This window comes from Tenrec ecaudatus, chromosome 1 (genome assembly GCF_050624435.1).
Source record: "Tenrec ecaudatus isolate mTenEca1 chromosome 1, mTenEca1.hap1, whole genome shotgun sequence".
NCBI classification, from domain to species: domain Eukaryota; kingdom Metazoa; phylum Chordata; class Mammalia; order Afrosoricida; family Tenrecidae; genus Tenrec; species Tenrec ecaudatus.
The window spans coordinates 44,680,509-44,692,005 of NC_134530.1; the positions used below are offsets into that span (position 1 = coordinate 44,680,509).

Sequence of the window (11,497 nt, forward strand, 5' to 3'; positions counted from 1 at the left end):
TTCCTATGGCATGTGCACCCCTAGCTCATCCCGTCCTGTTATGTGTATGCCTAGTGTACAACCCCTTCCTGTTACGTACGTGTTTACTGTGGCCTGCGTGCCCAGGATTATATAAGCTCGTGAGCTTGCCCCACACTATCTCTCTGCTCCGACGTGGCTCCTGAAGTTAAAGCTGAGAGGTGACCCCTTGCATGCCTGATCTTGTTTCATATCTCTTTAATTGACCCCTCCATTACACAACCACCCCTTCAACCCATTCAGTTGTGGGGAGGCTGCCCCCCCATCATATATTTGAAATGACTTGTATCCAGAATATATCCAGAATGTATATCTGAAAAGCGACTTGTATCCAGAATATATCCAGATGAAGTCTGACCATCCTTGCCTGCAAGGAGCTTCTGGTTGCACTTCTTCCAAGACAGATCTGTTTGTTCCTTTGGCAGCCCTGGTCCTTCCCATATTCTTCACCAGCACCGTAGTTCTTCTTTGGTCTTCCTTAGTCAATGTCCAACTCTCACATGCAATGAGGTGGTTGGAAGTGCCATGGCGGGCATCAGTGACATCTTGACTGATCACAGTGTCATCCTCGTTCTTCAGCACCTTCAAGAGGGCTTGCGCAGCAGACGTGCCCCCAATGCTTCCTTTGATCTCTGGACTGCTGCTTCCACGAGCAGAGAGGGGGGATCCAAGCAAGATGAATTCCTTGTCAACTTCAACCTTGTCTCCATTGATCATGATGTTAGCTGTGAGGATTTGGGTCTCTTTACATTAAGTTGCCATCCATATGGAAGGCTGCAGTCCTGGAGCTTCATCAGCAAGTGCTTCAGGTCCTTCTAACCTTCAGCAAGCAAGGTTTGTCACCTGCATTTTGAAGGTGGTTAATAAGCCCTCCTCCAATTCTGATGCCGCGTTCTTCTTCATATCATTCAGCCAGCTCGGAGATGGAAGAAGTACAGCGAGAGGATACGCCCTGTTGCACACCTTTCCTGATTTTAAACCATGGAGCATCCCCCCGCTACTTCCTGATCCGTACACTCACTCTGAGTGAACACAGTGAGGTGTTCTGGAGTGCTCTTGCTTCTGAAGATTATTCACAGTGATGATCCACACAGTCAAATGCCTCGGCATAGTCAATAAAACACAAGCAAACATTTTTCCAATCATGCCTGCTTTCAGCTAAGAAAATGTCCATCTGACGCCGGCAAGGATAGCCCTTGCTCCACGTCCTCTTCTGACCCTCTGGCAGCACCCTGTCAGTGCATTGCCTCAACTGTTGGGTGCTCATAAGCAAACCTTTACTTGTGTGCGATTTCAGTGATATTGTTCCAGAATCTGCACATCCCGTGGGGTCATCTTTCTTGGGAAAGGGTACAAATATGGATCCTACCAGTCAGTTGGTCAAGTAGCTGTCTTCCAAATTTCCTGGCACGGTGCAGTGCTTCATCAGCTTGGTGAAACAGTTCAATTGGTAAGTAGATTATGTTATTAAGAAGAGTGTTAACACAGTAATGAAAAACTGCTAAATGATGCCCAAGGAAAACGAACAAGACCTTCAAGTAGTTCCATATTGCCCTCACTGGGCAATACACTTCGCGTTTCTCAGCGGCCGTGTGATTTCTCCTTGGCCATCTTTGCACTGCAGAAGTAGGATCCCATGCCTTTAGAAGTAGGCAAATTGGACAATAATTATTGTTTGATAGATTAGAAACAGGTGAGTTCTCTGAACATATTATATTCATCTTTGAAAAATCCTTTCCTTGAGCTTATAGAAATTGCCCTGACAATATTCTTATGTCTTGAACACTTCCAGGAACAGCGTAATTCACTCATCCTATCTCGTGGGGATTCGGGGCCTAACACAAAGCTGAAACACATGACAGCGTGTCGCCCCCTGTCTGTTTGGGACTCTGTCTTTACGTTCTGTTTGTTTATTGAAGTAGCAAATGCAAGGGAGTGAAAATGGAGTGTTGTATCCAAAGTATGATGAGTGTATGAAGGGAGCGTAACAGAGCAGCAAGGGGAGCAAAGCACCGAACTCCCTGAGGAATCCCCAAAATAGACTCGAGGGGAGGGCTTGGCACCTCATCACACTTGGTCAGAAAACATGCAGCCAGACCTAGAATTATTTATTTATAGCCCCCCCTTTCTTTTTCTTCTTCTTTTTCTCATGTCTAACTATATTAGATAGGCGAGATAAATAATCCTGAAAAGACAATGGGGCCAATGGTTCCGGGGGGAGGGGGGGCAGGGGAGAAGGGGAAGTGGGGGAAAGGGAGAGGGGAGCTAACAAACCCAGGGACAGGGGAACAACAAGAGATCTAAAATTGATGGTGAGGAGAGTGTAGAATGCCTAGTGGGGTTTGATCAAGTGCAATGTAGCCGAGAGGAATTACTGAGAGCCGAATTAAGGTTGAACATGATAGTGGGACAGGAGGAAAGTAAAATGATATAGAGGAAAGAATTGGGAGGCAAAAGACATTTATAGAGGTCTAAACACAGGCATGTATACATGTAAATACCTATATATAATGATAGGACTATAGGTCTATGTACACATATGTTTAGGATCAAGGTAGGGGATGGACATCGGGCCTCCACTCAAGTCCTCCCTCAACGCAAGAACACCCTATTCTAATAACCTGGCATCTTGTGATGCTCACCTTTCTGACGTGATCCCTGAAGAAAGAAATGGGTGCATAAGCAAGTGTGGTGAAGAAAGGTGATGGTGACCGTCGGCTTCTCCCGTTGAGTCGTGCCTCAGCAGCAAACAAAGGTCCTGCAAGCTTGGCTCCACCGTGCCTTTCATTGAAGGGCAACTCGACTTTGAGGGGGCACCTCTTCCTTCTCTGCCTTCCAATCGGAGGGCCTCAGCTTCCAACCCCACGTCAGACAATGCTCCACGTTCATTCATGGGTCTTTCTGTGGCAGTCCCTCAGAGGCACGCCACCCGGGTCATCTTCCTCATCTGTTCGTGGGCAGCACGCTCTGCTGAAGTCTTTCACCAGGGCTGCCACTGCTGGTGTGGGAAAGACGGCATCACAGCTACGTGCAAGCCAATACAGGGTGACAAATTATTCCTCGATGGCGTTTTAAAATTGCTTATTGAGTAAATGAATGAACGAATGAATGAGGAAGAGGAGGAGGAGGAGATAAAGTAAGAGAAGGGAGACTGGGGAGGAAAAACAATGGAGAAACCTCCCTAGATCTACAGAGAGCTGATTGCTTAGGACGCCATAGCTAGGCAACCGTAGTGGTCCCTCCCCTGCCTCTCCTTCCCTCCCTCCCTTCTTCCTCTCCTTTCTCCTGGGCCAGGTCTGAGATTCTTTTTCAAGCTCTGCCAATGACCCCATCTCACCCTCTCTGCAGCAGACAGACATAGAGCACGCCTGACCCCTAGTGGTAAACCGAGGTGAGCACTTGGGAGTGTGGTCTGTGGGGTGACCTTTGCGGGTCAATGTTCACACTAGCTAGCTGGGGACGCCCTGGCCAGGTCCTGGGAAAGGCTGGGGGTGGGAGAAATGTCCAGATGCCGGGGATGAAACTCTGTGGCCATTTGCTCAATTTCTAAGGCTCACTGTCATTGAATAAATGCCAACTCAGAGTGACCCTATAGGGCAGGGTAGGACAGCCTATATGGGTTTCCGGGGCTCTTTACCGGAGTGGTGAGCCCTGTTTTTCTCCTGAGAAGTGCTGGTGTTTGCAAACTTCAGAGCTTGCAGTTAGCAGCCCAATGCTAACCACTCAGAATTTAATGCTATAAATGCGCTTGTAGGATCACACTAGCCTGTTTATCCGTTTGTCATCCTGTGGTGGCTTACGTGTAGCTACCATGCTGGAGGCGGTGTCACCAGCATTTCAAATGCCAGCAGGGTGCCCCGAGGGGAACAGGTTTCAGCAGAGACGAATAGACAACAAAGAAGGAATAAGCTGTCCACTTCGGAGGAATTAGTCACTAAAATCTCAAAATTAAAAACAGCAGCTGTAAGCACCCATTGCTGTATATACTCCTGAATAAGCCGAGTCTTTCAGCACATTTTTAATGCAGTTTTTGTGGTAAAATTAGGTGTTTCGGCTGATATTCAGGTTGGTATATACTCGAGTACATATGGTAATAATCAGAACTTGGAATGTATAATGTACAAATCTAGGAAAATTGGAAGTCATTAAAAATGAAATGTCATGTATAAAGATTGATATCTTAGGCACCCTTGAGCTTAAGGGACTGTTATGGACCATTTGAATCAGATGATAATTTGGTTTATATGCTGGAATTGGACAAATGAAAGAGAAATAGCATCAAGTTCATTGTCAAAAGAACATTTCAAGATTTGTCTTGGAGTACAATGTCTGTTGTACTGTTTTTGATAGGATGATATCCATATGCATACATGGAAATTCAGCTAATACAATGATTATTCAAATCTATGTACCAATCACTAAAGTTAGTATTGAAGACATTGAAGACTTCTTCCAATGTCTTCAGTCTGCAATTGATCAAACATGCAATCAACTGATGATTGTTGGCAATTGATTATTATTGGCAATTGGAATGAGAAAGTTGGAAACAAAGAAGGAACAGCAGTTGGAGAATGTGACTTTCCTTTCATGTCCTTCTTCATTCTCAGAAACAAAAAGAAGTTGCATAGAGCAAGGTCAGGTGATTAAGGTGCGTGGGGCAGGAGAAGTATGCTTGTTTGTTTGCCAAAAAGTGGTGCACTGAGATGGCTGCGTGAGCAGGTGCATTGTCGTGGTGGCAAAACCAGTCCCTCTCTGCCACAAATCAGGACTTTTTTGTCCCCACACACTGTTATGCAATCTTTTCAGAACCTGTAATAGAAGCTGGATGAACAGTCTGACCAAATGCACTACGAGTTGACATTTTCATCCGTTAGGGAAGGTGACGGACATCCAGAGTGAGGTTTGTCATCAATCAACATTTCACCTTTTTTGAAATGAGAAAACCACTCGTACACTTGAGGTTTGCCCATAGCGCTGTCCTTGTAAGCTATGTTCAACATCACAACAGTTTCTGCGGCATTTTTCCTGAGCAGGGCAGGGCTCATCTTTCAGCCCTGTCTGGGGTAATATTCTGCTCAGATCCATAGGGGAAGGCTTCCATTGGCTGTATTTTAGGGGTCGCTCTCCAAGGCTTGCTTCCTTAGCCTAGTAGCTCCACTGAACACGTCCACCACAGGAACCCCGCAGGTATTTGAAATCCCACTGTTGGAGTTTCCCATATTACAGCATCATTCAGGACAGGATGACAAACGGACTGTGGAGCCCAAATAGAGCAGAAGCTAAGCCTGTGGTAGCCAACCCTGACATGTGTATCACAATCTCCAAGGAATGGTAAAGAAGTGGCCATTCCCGGGACCCACCTAAGTCTCGTTGAATCAGAATCTACTGGTGGTGGGGCTTGGCCATCTGTCTCCTACAAAGCTTCGTAGGTGAATCTGATGCAGCAGGTTTGCTGAGAACCCCGGCTCTTGGCCAGGAGAGCAGGAAACACAATGCTGCCGCCACTCGTTTGTACCTGTTGTCTGTGTTACACTGTTCTGGGTAGAAATTCTTTTCCAAAACAGAAGCTGCAGGATGACACTTTTCTCCTTTTGTTTCTCTCTGTGTTCTGAAGTTTCTGCAAGAGCATGGCTTTCTTCTATAACAAGGAAGGAAAGGTTCTTCAGGAATGAGGGGTAGGCGTGGAGGGGGGAGAGGACTGAAGACGCAGGTGCATCTTTTTGGGGTGGTTTGCCTTGGCCGGGGCACTCACTCCATCCTTCCCGAATTGTACCGAGCCCACTATGTGCTCTTGCTGTCCTGGGGCTGCTAAGCAAGCCCAGTTGTGGTCACCTCCTGGGGGTGGGGGCAGGGCGGGGCAGAATTTGAGTCCCCACAGCACCGCCCACAGTTGGGCATCCCAGCGGCTCATGCAGAGCAAGCAGGCTGGAAGGGGAGGAGGAGCTAGGGCAAGTGATGGGGAGCAGCCCCCCCATGGTGGCCAGATAAGTGACAAAACCCCCAAACCAGACTCACTGCCTTCCAATGGACACTGAGGCATGGCCACCCTATAGGACAGGGTAGAACTACCGCTATGGGTTTCAGGAGTAGAAAGTCCCGTGTTTCTCCCAAGGAGCAGCTGATGGTTTCAGACTGCTGACCTTGCCGTTAGCAGCCCAACATGGAACCACTGCGCCACCAGATAAATGATGAGGGCTCATCAAAGGAAGCAGAGAAGGGCAGACCCAGAGGTGGGCGAGAGCCACAGGCCACGAGGAGGGGGTGTTTCCAGAAGGAAAGGATAGCCCCGGAGGTGCTCAGAGTTACCGAGAGAAGGCAGAGGTCTGAAGTCTGGTGTCGGTGGGTTTGAGAACAGGACGCCATGGGTGAGCTTGGGTGCTGCGGTGGGATGCCGGGCCACCCCTGGGCTGAGGAATGTGCAGGAGAGGAGGCGGTGAGGGGAGACAGCTCCCCCGGAAGTTTTGCTGTGAGCAAAAACAGAAGGGTAGCTAGATGCAGGGGAGGGGTGGGGTGTGCTCGCTTAGTTTGTAAGGTGAGAAAGAGGCAAGCATTCTGAATGTCCCAGGAACAGGGTCTGGCTGAGAGGATGGGGTCAAATGTGCTGGCAGCGAGGAATGCCTGCTGAGGATTTGGGGGCAGGCCTGGCAGCCGTCAGGAGGACGCTGAGGAAGGATGCGGTGCTGGGGTCTTGCTGTTTTCTGGGCAGTGTGAGGCGTCCTTCAGTGGTGCCAACAGTTAAGCATTTGGCTGCTAACTGAAAGGCTGGAGATTTGAAGCCACCCAGAGGTCCCGCGGAAGAAAGGCCTCAGCATGAAAGGTCACAGCCTTCGACAACCGACGAAGCCCCATCATGCTCTGCAGCACGAGTCAGGCTCAGGAGAAGGCAGGTCATGCAGGTGTGCCTGTGGCAGGGCCTGTGGAGGTGAGGGAGCAGCGGGGACTATTCCAGGCGGTGGGACATTGAAGAGAAGGTGTGTTCATTTCCCAGAGCTGCCCGCTGAACCTAATCATCACAAATGTGAGGGCCCCGCACGACAGCCGTGTATCCCCTCAGCATCCTGAGCCAAGGTGTGAGTACACCCTGCTCTCTCTGATGGAGGCCTGTAGACACGTCGCTCCAATCTCTGCTTCCGCTGGGTCCCGGTCGCTCTCCCAGCGTGCCTGGGTCCCTTCACCTTTTCTCCGAAAGACCTCCTTTTAATGACATCGCATTCCCAAAGACCCAATTTCCATACACATTTCCATTCGGGGATACCAGGGGGTGGGAAGAGCATCTAAGAACCGACCCATCTGAATGATGGTGCTGCAGAACATCAACAAGACCACAGACGGCCAGAAGAACAAACAGGTCTGTCTTGGAAGAAGTACAGGCAGCCTGCTCTTGCGAAGCGAGGGTGGTGGGAATTTGTCTCAGGTGCTTTGGACATGTTATCAGGAGAGACCAGGGCCTTCCTGGGAAAGGATGCCCTGCTGGCTAAGGTAGGAGGCCATTGACCAAGAGGAAGGTGGGTTGACACAGTGGCTGCAGCAGTGGGCCGAGCCACGAAGTCCACTCTGAAGATGGCACCGGACCAGGCTGTGCTGTGTGCGTGCGTGCGTGCGTGTGGTGGTGCCAAGGGTTGCGACGACTTGGCAGGGCCTCGACAGGCGGAGCAACAGCAACCATGGGCGTCAGGACTTCAGCATGTCTGTGTGCGGGGGTGGGGTGGGGTGGGGCCTTGCGGCTGCGACACAGATCCACGGAGAAAAGCAGTTTTAAGGAGATCGTGCCTGGAAAGTGGCGTTGATTTGGATTACCGATTGCACTGGACACAAAACGGCCTCTACCCCTTAGCTCAATGGCTTCGCATCCCAGAGCCTCAGCTTCAAGTCTGTGAAAGGAGCTTAACAAGGAAAGCTACTGTGTAAAGTCGCCCTGAAGATCCTGCCATTAGGTGACACTGGTGAGTGCTCACAGCTCCTGCGAGGGCAGCTCTGGCTCACACACCTGGGCCTGGGCCTGGCTCAGGCTTGACAGCAAACGGACCGGCAGGGGACAGTGGATGTCCACCCAGGGAAGCACTTGGGACACCCAAAGTCGCACGCCCAGGCAGTAACCGGGCTTGGCAGCAAATCAGTCCTCACAGAGACACCTCAGAAGGAAGGCTTGATGGTCTGTCTGCTTCCGGAAAATCGGCAGCGAGCACCTGTGGAGCACAGGGGAGGACTCCCTGGCAAGTTGCTTAGCTTCCGTTAAGTTGGGAAGAGGCTGATGTGCTGTGATCGAAAGGACAGTTTGGCCTGAGTGGAGAGTGAATGCACCAGGAGGGCTTTGTGGACTGGTGGGTGGATGGAGAGCAGAGTAAGCAGCAGGGAGCTGGGACCCAGGGAGGGCTGGAGGGAGAGGGAGGCGTGAGCAGTCAAGGGCGCAGGAGAGGCAGGGCCCAGGGGAGCCTCCCCGCAGAGTCCCAGGCTCACCAACAGGGGGGATCCAAGCTGACCCCTAGTTCTCCTTTCCCCCAGTGTGACACTTGAGTCTCTACCCGCAGATGGGGAGGCTGCCTTCCCTGCCCCCTCCTCCTTCTCCCAGGCCCTTCTCTGTCCTGACAGTTTCCCAGGCAACCTGTCCTCCAGAGCCTGTTGTCCCCGGCATCAAGGTCCACACGAGGCTACCACCCCGTGGACGTGCTGGCCTCTGTGGACAGTGCTTCTTCACTAGGTTCCGTTTGTGGCCTTGCAACTTGACCTCATCCCCAAGATGTCTGAGGAGCTCAGAGGCCTCGGTTGCCGGGGCTCCAGCGCCTCTCCAGGTGGTCTGAGTGCAGGCGCCCAGCCTTTGGAGGAGGAAGCTGGTGGTCAGAGAGGCCAAGTCCGTGGCAAAGCCAGGACTCGAACCCAAGACCGACCGAAATGCCCGGAGAACATCTGTCAACCAACAACTTGCTGAGATGACATCTCCACGGGGTGTCTTTTCAGGATGTGGGCTCTCATCTCACTTGAGGGGAGTTTGTGCTTCGAGGGAGTTGAGGTGAAGTCGATGGGGGTGGATAGTTGCGCAGGATGTGGAGAATGGCAGCAGGTCACGGAATTGTACCTGCAGGAATTGTGTGGTGTACATTCTCACTGCAATAAAAACATTGGGAAGAAAGTGTAACTAACTTCTCTGGGGGTGCGCTGCCTCCGAATATCAATGGGCCCAACTCAAAAGCAGGCACAGACAGAGGAAGGAAATGCTGTCCAGCTCACCTTGTGAGATGGTGGATCCTTTCTCTCAAAACTGGAAATATAAAACAAGGAAAGAAGATTGCAGGATCATTTCACCTGTGTACGTCAAGATGACACAAGTCATTGCCATCGAATCAGATAAGACAGCATAGAGTTGCCTCCATGGGTTTCTGAGCCTGTAACTCTTTAAAGGAGCAGAAAGCCTTGTCTTTCTCCCACAGGGCAGCTGGTGGGTTTGAACTCCTGACCTTTCAGTTAGCAGCACTACACATAACCCACTACATCACCAGAGCTCCTAGTTTTAAAAATCATGGCCAACTCCACTCAAGTACTCCCCCAGTGCAAGAACCCTTTATTCTACTAAACTAGCATTCCATGATGCTCACTCTCCCAACACAATCGCTGAAGACAAAGCGCGTGCATAAGCAAATGTGGTGAAGAAAGCTGATGGTGCCAGGCTATCAAAAGATATAGCATCTGGGGTCTTAAAAGCTTAAAGATAACCAAGCGGCCTTTTATCAGGGTAGCAACAAAGCCCACATGGAAGAAGCACACCAGCCTGTGTGATCACAAGGTGTCAACAGGATCAGGTATCAAAATACCCAAAACAAACAATCATATTGATGGGAATGGGGCGGGAGGCAGAGTGGAGACTCAAAGCCCATCTGTAGACAGTTGGATATCCCTCACAGAAGGGTCACAGGAAGGGACGAGCCAGCCTGAGTGCAGTATGCCACCGATGAAACATGCAACATTCCTCTAGTTCTTTAATACTCCCTGCTGCCCCCCACTATCATGATTCCAGTTCTACCTTATAAATCTGGCTAGACCAGAACATGTACACAGGTACAGATAAGAGCACACAGAATCCAGGACAGATAAACCCCTCAGGAACAGTAATGGGAGTAGTCATACCATAAGGGTAGCGGGGAGATGGGGGGAGAAAAGGGGAACTGATCACAATTCTGGGCATATTCTGGATCAACATATAACCTTCCTGCCCAGGGTGATGAGCAACAGAAACATGGGTGAAGGGAGACAGCGGACGTGTAAGATATGAAAATAATAATAATTTATAATTTATTAAGGGTTCTTGAGGGTGGGGGAAGGAGGAGGAAAAATGAGGATACCAAGGGCTCAAGTAGAGAGAAAATGTTGAGCAGGGCCCTGAGCAGGGAGCGTCGAGGACGCCTCAGCCCATGCTCCGCAAACAAACGGGGCCACTCCCGAGCCCAGGTGGCAAAGGCAGAAACAGCAGAGTCCAGCCAACAGTGGCTTCCCTTCGGCCGCACCAGAAAGCCGGAGCCCGGCAGCCCCGCCGGACAGTGACCAGGAGAACCGCAAGCGAGCATACAGCCGTATCACAACGAGACCCTCCGGCCTCTTGCCTGTGGTCGAGAAAACCACTTGTGTTGGAAGGAATTGATTTGGCGCCATGTACAAGCAGATGGACAGTGGACTCCCTAAGCTGAGTAGGAAGGACGACAGAGGTCAAGATGGATTTCATTAAACATTACCTTTGAGCAAATTGGTCCAGAGACAGCAGAAGAAAAGCATAAAGAAGTCTTTATTTCAGAGGATGAGGAGTACTACTTACGTTCAATTGGGGAAGATCCTAGAAAGGATATTGCAGACATCGGAAGGCAATTTCCTTGATTAGAAGGAGATATTAAATTCCCAGACTTCTTCAGAGAGGAGCTGTTCTTTTCAAGTGTTTTTCATGTTAGCTCACGGGGATTACAACTCTGGACTCATGATATTATGGATAACTTCTTAAGACAAGTGGCAGGAAAAAAGTGTGTTGCACTATTCAGTCCTTGAGATGCCCAGTATTCATATTTATCAGGTACTAAATCAGAAGTGCTGAATATAGATAAGCCAGACTTGGCAAAATGTCCACTGTTTTCCAAGGCTAAAAGATACAAGTGTTCATTCCCGGAAGTGAGCCTTGCCAGCTGAAGCAGGCAACCGGCTAAGGCAGCTGCACCCTGGTCCGACCATCAGAAAGCAAGAGACCTGAGAACTAGAAAGGCGAGGCTCACCGAGCCATTTATCCCTCCACCCTTCAATTAACCCCACATGTGTTTATCGGCCAGGTTGGCACAATAAACTAACTAACTCAAAAAAAAAAAGAAAGGAAATGTTTTGAAAAGGATGATGGCAACATATGTACAAATGTGCTTGACACATTGATGGATTGTTATAAGAGCTGTAAGAGCCCCAATAAGATGATTAAAATTTAAAAGAAAGAAAGAAAAGCCACCATTGCTTATGC

General features: G+C 49.8%; 1 pseudogene; it reads left to right on the forward strand.

Moving 5' to 3' along the window:
- The first annotated feature begins 10,421 nt into the window (after positions 1 to 10,421).
- On the forward strand, positions 10,422 to 11,181 carry LOC142461170 (tRNA wybutosine-synthesizing protein 5-like; annotated as a pseudogene).
- The last annotated feature ends 316 nt before the right edge of the window (positions 11,182 to 11,497 follow it).